The sequence below is a fragment of the Anomalospiza imberbis genome, chromosome 5 (genome assembly GCF_031753505.1).
Source record: "Anomalospiza imberbis isolate Cuckoo-Finch-1a 21T00152 chromosome 5, ASM3175350v1, whole genome shotgun sequence".
NCBI classification, from domain to species: Eukaryota; Metazoa; Chordata; class Aves; order Passeriformes; family Viduidae; genus Anomalospiza; species Anomalospiza imberbis.
In genome coordinates this window covers 71,236,189-71,248,349 of record NC_089685.1, presented here as the reverse complement: position 1 = coordinate 71,248,349, position 12,161 = coordinate 71,236,189, and the positions used below count along the sequence as shown (strand labels likewise).

Sequence of the window (12,161 nt, the reverse complement as noted above, 5' to 3'; positions counted from 1 at the left end):
CGTTTTATTTTTGGTTGATCTTTAGAAAGCACTATTTACACATCTTTGTCAAGTGATAATTTTTATTTTGGAGGTGATATGGTTTCTGCAGTTCATAATTGCTGCTATCTTTACTGAGCAGCAAAGCAATGTCAGAAAAGTGCAAAGAGAACAACTACAGAATGAGGTAGATACACCCCTAAAAGGCTTAAAAGATAATAAGGTCTTCTTGAAAATGGCTGGGTTTTTTCCCCTTGTCTTGCTTGATCTGCCTCCCTCAACCCAGTATATGGTAGGAAGGCTGGAGTTGCTGGGACCCCAGGGAAGAGTTTAATGAATAAATGTCCTGTGTTCTACATTATATGAATCCTGCCCTAAAAAAAAAAAAAAAAAGTAGTTCTTAAAGTTGATGAGCTATAGATTTGAAACCTTTCCCTCTGCTCATACAAGCCTTGAAAAATAAGATAAAAGACAAAATAACCTCCAGCTGAAATTAATAAAACTATCCTCTTGCAGTTTGCATAAAATGTAAGGGCTAGACTTTGAAAAGTTTGAGTCTAAGACATGCTCCAAAACTTAGGCTGAGGTTCTTTAGTCCTGATTTTTTCTCCAAGCAATGAGCTCTCAGCATTTCTTACTAAAGAGGGTAGAAATTTCTGAGAGCTGATATGGCTTGAAAAGTGGGTCTTTTAAAAAATGGATTCAACATCTTATTTCAGAAGGAAGTGAAACAGTGATTTAAATATCAGGCCTGAGGTCTATTCCTGCAGCAGATCAAGTGGAAGCACATCATTTACATCAGGTCACTCCTAAGCTGAGTCCCGAGTGCCATGGCTTCAGAGGGGGGTTAAAGTGGGTGGGAGAGGAAGTGAAGGAGGAAAACCTTAAGTGTCCACCTTTTTAGTCTCCCTTTCCCCTCCTGTGCCACCCAGAAAATCTGCTCAGTTTTTTTTACAGTTTATTTAAAAGGTTTGGTTAAATATTTGTAAGTGGTAGTACACATTTCCACTTACTTTTGAGCCTCTGAATGGTAATACAAAAATAAGATTTTGCAACTTTTCTAGTCCCTATACTCTTTACAGGGCCAAAGCCAGCTAAGCACTTAAGAGTAGCAATTCATTCTTAGTGACCTTGATATTTACAAATAGATGTATGAAATCCCAAATATTTTTAGAGTCTCTGTTCTAACATTACACTGGAGCAAACCCCAAAACACTTGGTGATGCCTACCTAGAGATGAACCTAACTCAGTATCTCATGGTGTTCTGAGCCAAAAAAAAAAAAAAAGAAAAAAAAAAGAAAAAGAAATTTTGTGTGAAATTAGGAGAGGCTAGCACAGCATGCCAAGGTTCCATATTCCCAGCTGCAGGAACACAGGAAGGAAGATAAACAATACATCATGCAACTGCACACATACAGACTGAGGGCTGAAATCTTCTCAAGCCACTATGGAAGGCTAAAATAGCAATTGCTTTTCAACCAGCAACACCCTGGCAGGACTGTGGTTTTGGGGACTGCACAGGATTTGTCCAATGGGATACTTCCTCCCAGTGGTTTATGTTGTATGGGATGTTTGGTTCTTGGCAGCTCTCAAAAATGTGTCTGGAGATGCTGAGCCAGTATAATTCAATCTCAAACAAGAGATAGTTTCTTTCAGACTTGGTCCTGCTCTGTTCCTCACCCTTTTTGCCATCCTAGCTCTCAAACAGTGCATGAACTCTGCATTTCTGAACACGGGATTGAACTACATTTTCTACTAAATGCATGTTTAAGATTTTTGGGTGTTTAGGAAACATACTGCCACATTTTTTATGTGGTACTTATGCAGCATATTAGGGCAGACAGGCACCATGCTTTCTTATGGAAAGATTATCTCTTACTTGATATGTCTGTCCCTTAGCAAACATAAGAAGGATTTTATGGATGTGCATGAAACAAGGCAAAGCTACAACAAATGTGACTTCAGCCACTTCCACTGCCAAAGTCCTAGCAAAATTATTCATTCTCAGATAAATCTTTAATTGGTTCCCCTCTTAATACTATTTCTGGACCCCAGAGTCCTTTATAAAAAGCCTCTGTGGAATATTTTTCTTCATTTTTAATTAATTATCTGCAATGTAAATTAATGCACAATAGCATTTTTTTAAAGTCAAGAGGAAAGCATTTTCGCTGTAAATTAAGATTCCTCCATCAACAGTTTTACAGCAGCTAAGCTGCATCTTCCCTCTTCCAAAGCTCCAGACTCTCCTTCGTGGTGTTTCTCTGCAGCAGTAAAGAAAGAAACCACGGCTTCACAATGCTAAACACTCCAGTGGGAAACACAAACACAGTGCATAAACCAAAGCATTCATTTCATGAGATTTTATTAAAAGGTTTCACCTCTAAATTGAGCTGTCACAGGCTGTTGGGAAACTTTTTACCACAGTTTATTTTAACTATGTAAAAAAAAATTAAAGGAATGAAAATTCTGCAGTTTTTCATATAAAAGGCGTGACCTTTCACACCCTAGCAGCAAGCCATAGTGCATTTAATCAAATCGGTTCCAAAGTAAAATCATGCCGAATGTGAGGATTTTTTATTTTTTTGCTCCCCCCACCATTCTTTGGAATGACCCCAACCTTGTTAACATGCTGCAGATTTCTGTGTATCTCTGCAGCAGGCTCTTTGGAGTTCACTCGGAGAAAACTACAGCGCATGATTAAAAGATATCCTCTAGATGAGAAGGACGTTCAGTAATTTATAAATCATTCATTTGTGACATAGCTTTATACAGCTTTTCAAGGAATTGCATTAACTGCTTTTGCAGCTTCCTCAAATGTTGCTTTCAGTAGACAGTGTCATAGGTCATTACCAGTTTTTCCCTTATGTAAGCAATTCCAACTTTCTATTAAAAATACTAATTTCCACCCCACTACAGTATCTTTTGAAGTAGCATGTATATTAAAAAAAAAAAAAAATCACAACTTGCTTTGAAATATTAAAGGAATATATTTAAGTGAAGGGCTTTCAGGCAGGTTGTTTTTCTGTATTCCTGATGACAGAAAGATTTTAGCCTACAAAGTCAATAGTAAATTTTATTAAAGTCATTATTTTCCTGTTACAGGCCTTGTGCTTTAAATAAACTATAGCTGACAATGCTGTCTTACATACTGTCATGCTGTAAAACAGCCTTTCTTTATTACCACAGGGACAACTCATTTAGAACTTTGAAAGTGTTTTCACACTGGAGTTGCTCATTTGTGGTGCTGGCCGGTGGCTGTTCTTGACAAATACCTTTTATAGCTGGAACTTTCTCCTTTTTTCTTTTGAAGATACAGGGGAGGAAAAAAAAAAAAAGAAAAGAAAAAAACCTGCAAACCCAACATTTTCCCGTTAAATATAAATATTCTACCTCCACCATTGGAGGCATATCTTAATCTCTCCACAATATTTTTTTTATGACAGTTTGAAAAGTCTTTCCCTAACCCAAATTTTTCTGAATTGCTCCTGTGCAAATTGATGGTAGCTCCATGTAAATAAAAAGAGGACATTTCTTTTATTTAAATGTTATTATTTAATTAATATTACAGGTTTGGGCCCCTGGCTGAGGCTGTAGTTTGCCAAAAATGTTGCTTTGATAGGAAAGTCATCACAAGGAATTTTCATCCTCTCCATCTTGTCCTCAAGCCTCTGTTGCCAGCTGTAGGGCTCAAGAGGGAACTGGACAAGGAAACAGAAATTGGGGCAGGATAGGATTGGGTTTTGGGCTGGTTTGGGGCTGTGGTCACTTTTCTGACCCAGCAGGCAGACTCAGGGCCTCTTATGCCTTCTGCCTCCCAGCTTCACGTTCTCTCCCCCAAGTCAAATGATTTTTTTAAGGCCTCCTGAGTATAAGAAGGGTAGGTCTGGACTCTTGGCACTGGATGTATCAGCTTGCTCTTCAGGCAAAATACCTTTTTTCACTCCATGAGAAGGTATGGTTCTGCCTGCCTAGCTTAGCTCCAGGCCTTCACCACAGAGCCATCCTTCCTGCTCCCAGAACTTTTGTCAGCTGTTGTTATCATGCAAATAGGATTGCAGACAGGCCAATTTTGTAAATTGTCCAGATGAATGAGTTATATGAGCAAATGCTGCTTGAATTACAGATGGACAGCTTGATCTCTGTGTTTTGCAGTTCTGAATACATTTCTATGAATTAAACTGCCTATCTTGAAATCTGAAAAATTAATTTTATCTCTTTGAACTTGTGATAAAACAGTAGTGCTTGAGTCATCCACGTGTAGAGTTGAAAAGATCACAGGAGATGATCTGACATGACTTCAAGAGGGAGTAACATTGCCCAGAACATCACCAGGTGTTTAAACTGGGTCCAGCCACATAGCCAAAAACCTTTTCCTTCCTTCCATCCATCCATCCATCCATCCATCCATCCATCCATCCATCCATCCATCCACCCACCCACAATCCCCTTTGAAGTAAATTAAGCCATGTTTTTTCTTGGTTTCTCTCCCCTGCCTTTTTGAGCTTTGGGGAAGAAGAAAGTGTTACTTTTATGGAGTGAGTTTTTATGCATTGGAAATGGACGCTTTACTTTCTGATTTTCAGGATGCCCAAATCCAGGCTCCTCTTACAGAGTTTCTAACAACTCATTGTTGATAAAATCTCCCCCTTTTGCCTTCTCCTCACCACCCCATCCCCAGATCTTCCCTCACCACGTGTCAGCACACATACCCATGAGATCCCTTAAGAAGTACAAAAAAAGCAAGCCTTGAAAAAAAATCCTGATAGCTTTCCACTGGGTTATTAAGCTAAAGTGGATGATGACAGACTCCAGCAAGGATGAAAAATGCAATGGAAAGGAGTGGATGTGTAGGCAAGGGCTGTGAATCAAGGAGGGTGGAGGGCACTGTGGGCTGTGTGGATGGCTCTGGTTCCCAGAGACCTGCAGCCTCAGAGCACAGATTTAATGCTGAATTTTATTTGGCATGGCTGCTGTGAGAACCTTCTCTGGCCATTTCACACTGCTATGCTGCCAACTTTTCCTTCAGGGCTGGATCCATGAATCACATACCTTTACAATGTGTGGTTTGATGGGTTAGTTTTTCCATCAAACCAGGAACCAACTCAATCCAGAGCCTCCTAGGCACAGGATTAGATGTGAATGAGTCAGGAGTAGCAAGTGGACAGACATGGAACCCTTGGCAGCACTCCATGGGTGACTCAGATTATTACACTTCATACCAGAGGAACAAATCCTTCCCTTTTTTTTATGCTGATTTAGGCCAATCTGCTTGTATCTCTGAGTGTGATACTCCACACTGGATCTGCTAGTCCAGCAGAGGTCTTTTCAGCAAAAAGCAGAGACACTTTTCCAGTAAAATTTCCAGGAATGTGCTTTGCCTTTGCTAAAGCAAAGGCACAAGAGTCTTGCCTCAGTACAGAAACATGGTATTCACTCTCGGCTTATAACATTTTAGTCGTGTCATTCATAAGCAGTACCTATCCTGCTTTATTCAGCTAGTCAAATCAACTCTGAATAAAATCCCAACTAGAAAAAACCCAACTGAAACAGTGGAGATCAGAATATATGTTTTTCATAGGCTAAAATATTCTGAATAAAAAACACTGAAAGACACCATTAGAAATAGGAAGCTCCTCTTGGAAAACTCCCAAATGGACAGAGAGAAGGCTAAATGTGCTTTGAGTCCTTTGCTCGGTATGTTCTCTTTGGTGTGGTGCACACCACTCTCTTTCTCCCCGAAGAGGCTAATTTAATTGTTCTTTGTACACTTTTAGGAAGTATTTGAAACACAGAGGCTGTAAATTTAACACTTGTCAGTTTGGGCTTTGTGTAGAACATGCATCTGGAGCACTGCTGACATCCCAAAGCCTGTGATTCTTGACAGAGAATATATATTTTGAGATACCCAACCAGGAGGTTGCATTTAAAGTCTGAATCCATGCACTGTACTCATGATTTATAATAAACATTCTCTCTTTGGGTCACCAGTGCTTTAATTTGCTGCCCATTCAATGGACTAGTTTTGTATGAAAGATTTTAAACACACATCAATGGTTTTTAAGCCTCACTATGTCAGCTGTCTAGAAATAGCATTAAAACTTCAGAAATTAAACTCCAAGTACACAGGTTACAGTGATTTTTGCCCTCCTGGACATCAACAGGTATTTTTTTCCTTCAAGCTGTGGATTTCACTAGATTAAAATGCTCACAAGCATTAGTTATCTGCTGCAGAACCATCTGTCCCACCTGAAGGACTGCCCAAAGACTGTCACCCAGACAAAAGACATACAAAGACTGTTTCAAATTCTGGGTTGATTGTTTCGATATATAGCAGTAGATATCCACCCCATGTTTTGCAACTAATTTTTGCTAGGTTTCCCTGCCAGAAAATCAGGATTTTTTTTTTCTCTTCCCCCTACAGTCATGTCCCTCATGCTTCATGTAGCTAATGTAGATTCTATCAAAAAAGCATGATTTGTGATGTTTGTGTGTTACTGTTTACTTAAAAGTGCTAAAACCACCTTTTCTTATCAACAGGAAACTTTCAAGATATTTAAAAGCCTGCCTTTAAACCTTCTGGCAGCAATAAAGCAAAAATGGCAGGTGGCTGTATGAAAGAAGCAGGATATGTTTATATTATAACTTACCATGGGGAGGGAGGAAATGATACCAGATACAGTGGGCTGGAGTCTCATCTCATTTACAGAGGTGCAAATCCAGACCAATACTCGGTTGACACCAATGCTTTCTAAAAATGTCAGACTTTATCACAGTGTATGAACACAAAAATTGAACTGTGTTTCTTCCACACAGAGCTGCATAAAGTATTTTTGGGGTGAGGAGGGACAAAGGGCTAATTTGCCTGTTTTCTTGCTGAACCAGTGGCTTTTGTTGTACTGCTTTGTAGTACTAAAAGGTGTGGTGCCTGTGGGATGGGAAAGCTGAAAAATTCAAGTTAGTTGGGAGAAGTAAAAGTTGAATTTTCTTTGCAAATAAACAGAAAAAAAAATACAGCTGGTTTGGTTTTTGTTGGTTGTTGGTTTTGTTTTTTTATTTGGCTTTGTTTTTTTTTTTTTTTTCCCACCTTTCTAGCCCTAGTCAATCCTCTCAAACCTCACACAAGCAGAATCTTCCCAAAAGTGAAACACCAGCTATTTTGGTAAGGTAATCCCCATACCTGCAGACTGGAAGCAGTTACCACTGTGCAGATCAGACACATTAGTAAGGACAAGATTTAGCTTTTGGGGATGTTTTTTACTTCTGTGAAACCTATGAGCCTTTTGAAAATTAGGGACTTGCTGCTGTTTTCATGCTTTTCTACATTGTACATCAGTGGAATAAGGATTTTGAGGGAACTTAGTCTTGTTTGGTCTCCAGTTTGGCAGTCATCGAATCACAGAGGATAAAATCACCTTAGAACTGACAATATTTGAGAATTGTTTCCTTTATTCTTGTAACTGGCTGTGGAAAAGGAGGAAGTATGACAGCTGTTTTGATGCTAAAGACCCCTTCTGTTAGAAAATGATTGTCCTTGGTTAAAATAAAATAAAATAAAAGTGCCCCCAATGACTCGAAAGGCAGTAGTTTAACAAGCTGTATTACTTCCACTGTTTTTCTCCCCCTGTCTTTTCCATCTAATAGACTTCTCTGGTGCCAGTGACCAGAGTGACACTGGAGGCAGCAGGCAATGACACATTACAGGAATTCCTCTAAATGACTTTTATCCAGTGACTTTGAGTGCAGGTGTGAGCTGAATTGCAAGAGATAGCTCAAACTCCCTCTCTCTGATTTCAGTCTTTCCAGGGGGTCAACTGCTTATGAAGAATATCCATTATTTATACCTTTCAAGAGAATTACATCAGCAGGAACATATGTATTCATGTAATAAAGCTAGGAAGCACCGTGCAAAGCCACACTGCTTTAAAAATGCATGTGAAATACACCGAGCCAGTCTCTGTATTGACTTGCACCTCTCTTACACAACTGTCTCCAGCAGCAGCACTGCCTGTAAGGCAGGAAATTTGGCTTAGGGCATCTCATGTGTGCCTGAGTCAGCTGCCCCTGTTGGACACCCAGCCATGTTTTTCCATCAGATTCTATCTCCCCATCGTCTGCTTCCTTCCTGGGCCTGCTTTAAGATCCTGGATTTGCGCAAACCCAGGGCTCTTCCTGAGCTGAGGCGCTGGGATCAAGAGCTCTCTTCCAGGGCCTGGTTTAAGATCCTGGATTCGCGCAAACCCAGGGCTCTTCCTGAGCTGAGGTGTGTCCCTGTCAAGGGCTGTGTCCACACATCACAGAGATTTAGTCCCTGCCTGCCGATCAACAAATGCCTTGGCCTTCATTACGGAAATCAAATTTATGTCTCCCCAAGCAGTGGAAACTTAAATGTTGTTTCGTCCTGGCTTCTGGCTCTGAGCTGTGGCATTACTTATCCTGAGCAAGTATGTTTCTCTTAGCTAAATTAATCAATTGAGCTTTCAGGGCAGGTCCCTTTCTTTCCTGGAGGAAGAAACTGCATCACATTAGCTACCAGTCAGCTTCAAACCTTTCACTTTGGACTATGCTCAAAGAGAGTTTAGCCAGAGAGAAAACTGGAATCGATACACCAGGCCAGCACAATCTGGATTTCAGGTCAGCATGTGGAGAGAGAAATGGCATTTGTGAGACTGATGGTCAGTGAGCTGCTGTTTCTGGGTAAAGGGCAGACTTTCATCCTCAGTCTCCTGGACCTGTCTGCATCAATCGACCCAAGGACATTAGGACAGCAGTTTGCACCAGGGCTTCGGGGTTTCACCCTAACTGTTATAAGTTTTGTTGAGAGATACATCCAGACCTACAACTTCAGACTTCTTAACTGTGAACTCCTCCAAGGATAAATTTGATTTGTATCCTTTTCACAGTCTAATACAGTCTGGAAAAGAAATAGTTAAAATGTGACTGGCAAATGCTAACAGAATGCTGAATATCAAGTGACTGGGAAAAACAGTTCTAAAAGACAGTGATAGCATAAATGAGATTGAATGAATAGACATGTTCCCAAAACAGTCTTTCCTAGGGGCTGGATAAAAAGCAACATTTCTGGTAAGTGACAAGTTTTCTTTTAATTTCAGTCCAAGCTAGAATCCATAACCATTTTCCAGCTGTGATCTTGGTACCACAAATACACCTTCTGGCATGCAGGTAAAGCTCTTGCTTTACATTGGGCAAACTTTTTTTTACACCAGAAAGTCTGCAGCTATCTCCAGCCCACAGCCTGAAGTATTCTCAGTTACCAGGAGGTGTGATAATGATGAATTTCAGTGAGACGAAAATTGTTCCAATTTAAGGATAGCTCAACCATTTCATATTTGATATAAAAATATACTAATTTTTTTCTAAAATGTCTAAAGATTTGGGCTTTGTACATGCAGTGCACGAATAGAAAATCCCTATCAACAACATTAACTGAACTGAAAATCCTTCAGGATAAATTCTCTGAAAATTAAAACAGACATCAAGCTACACATCTACATGAAAGACTTCCAGAGCTTTATAAATACAATGCACTCAGAAGCCAAGTTTCCAAAGCCTCAGTAAAAGCATCTAATGTCCAAGTCTACAATAACAGTCCTATACATGAAAAAGACAATATTTACTCTGTCTTATGGTATTAAATTGGAGTTTTTATCACACACTTAGAAACCAAGTGATAAGTCCAAGACCTTTCATCAAAGGTATTTTAAATGAGAATTTCTGGATACCTCCTAAGACCAGATGAAAACCTCTTGGCTGATCTTCACATAAGAGATGGAACCATATTTACATTACTAATTCAGAAACTTACTTCTCTGCTCTTAACTGGTGTCATCCTGCATTTGTCTTTCATCCTGACATGATCTTTTAGCAGCCTTACTATTTTAAACTTCAGATTGCTAAAATTACTTGTTTTGCTTCTTCCTTCCAAGTTTTGGTCATAGTAGACAATACTGTTGTTTTGCTGTTATTCCTGTCCTATTGGGCCACGATTTTCTGACTCAGCCATCCATCTTTTGACTCCACTTTTCTGACACAAACCCTGTCTTGCCACCCATCTCCCTCTACTTGGGAGAGGTCTCTCCTGTGCATGGTTTCACTACAGAAACTCCACACTCACATCCTTCATTTTCTGCTGCCTTCTCTCAGCATTTATAGGAATCTTCTCTGACCTTCTGACCAGCTTGCCATCCCCATGACACATTCAAGATACCTGTGGTACTCCGTGTTGCAGTAAAGAGAGATCCTTCTGTAGCTCCACATCTTCCATGTTTCATCTAAACCTGTTCTCAAAATCTCTGCTCCTCCCTCCTGCCTCCAATTCCACCCTTGCTTGGACATAATTTCCCTGCCAGCTGTGATGCCAGTCTCAGTAATCAAGGGCTATAAATCCTTTCATGGCTGCTGTATTTCATGTTGTCTGTTCTCAGTGCATACAGATGATGAAGTCATTAGTGCTCACGATATATTAATTAACGTTGATGTAAATTTTTCATCTCATATTGTGACAGCCATAGGAATTATTATCAGAGTTGACTGTTGCCAATGGGCAGCCAATCTCACTATTATTATTTACTAATTTTACACAATTAAACAGCTTATACAAACAACCTGACTATGTGATCTCATGTTCCTGCTGCACACATTTTTCCTTCTAGATTTCCATCACTATAACACAGAATAGAAAGAGAAAAAACAATTGCATATAGTCTCATAACCTATGTGAAATAATTTACCGTGCTTTGTCCAAATAGAGGTTGCAAATTCAATGTCAGTACGTATTTCACAGCATTTAGCCCAATGAAGTATCAGTCTTATTTCAACAGCTGATTAATAATTTGTTTCAACTGTTCTAGAGAACCAGTGGTAAGATGCCAAAGTCTGTCTAATTATCTGATCTAACTTTCTGAACAGCTGAATGCACAGAGTCTCTTGGATCACACATGCACGCTCTCATATATGCTGTGTGATGCTGAGCAAGCAGTTTCAAGTCATGCAAACATCTAAAAAAAATGGGAATATTTTGATAGATATGTAAGAGAATTTAAGAGAATATTAATTAATGCCCATAACCTTCTAAGTGACCTGAGATCAAGAAGCCCTCCAATCAAAGCAGGGACTTGTATGCAGCCTTGCAGAGTCCACAGAAGCAGCACATATCCACGTCTGTTGTTTATTTGGAACCAGCTCCTTACCTTTAAGTCCTGTTCCTTTAGTGGAACTGCTGGGGGTGGTGAGGGAAACAACTCAAAGGAGGTATTATTGGATTATTCACCCTGTTTGTATAATCAGAGATATGCCTTAAGTGGTCTTTAAAGAAAGTCAGATTTTGTTTAAAAAGGGGGAAGGAGGAGGCTTCATTAACTAGACTGGCAGGCTTCATAGATTTCTCAAGTGTTTAAATTAAGGATTGTGAGTTCTTGAAACTTGACAAGGAAAGCGGGATTGTCACTGCTGGTTGTCTGAACCAGAGGTAAGTGCAGATGAAGCTTTTCCTATCTCTATTATAAACATATTGCTCCTGTTCTCAAAAGTTCAGTGAAATAGTAAAGAGACTTTTGCTTTCTATTATTTGAAAAAAACCCAAACTACATTTTTAAAGTGTCACATAAAATTTTAAAGTACTTAAAGTGCTCAGATGCTACTCATAATTATTCTAGTGGTAACAATTTGACACTTGACACAAATTCCTTAAAGAAATAAATAAAATTGAAATCAATCATATCTGGACACCTAGAACCAAATTTTAAGAGCACTCATGATAAGCATGATGTACTTGAAAGCACATTAAGCCATTTCTGTTGATTTTCCTAGATTTTTTTGCGTATCTGGGTTCAACCAAGATTGCTTTCATGTTATACTTTTGTGGCAGGTTTTCTGAAAGACAAATTCTGGCACAATTCTTGCAGTATCTCTCTGCTTGTTCTTACAGATGTAAGCGTGGCAGAACAGCATGAACTTAAAAAGTCTTATAAAAGGTCACATTACTTGGATGGAGTTTTTTGCAGATGCACTTGGAAAAGCAGATTTTATGGAACTAGGAAGTATAGGCAACTCCTGACAAAGCCTGGTCAGACCTTAACTTTGCCCTCAGAAGAGCGGGAAAACAGCTTCCTTTGACTACCCAGTCCTACTCAGGATTAATGGAAACAGATTAATTTTGTGTTCT

General features: G+C 39.4%; 1 long non-coding RNA gene across 1 annotated transcript in view; it reads right to left on the bottom strand.

Annotated features, from left to right (window-relative positions):
* Nucleotides 1-8,170: 8,170 nt before the first annotated feature.
* The window catches only part of LOC137475061 (uncharacterized), a 7,022-nt gene continuing 3,031 nt past the window's right edge, over nucleotides 8,171-12,161 (bottom strand). The window contains exon 3 of the long non-coding RNA XR_010999676.1: nucleotides 8,171-8,891. This is a non-coding gene — a long non-coding RNA (uncharacterized lncRNA). The remainder of the gene's footprint in view (nucleotides 8,892-12,161) is intronic.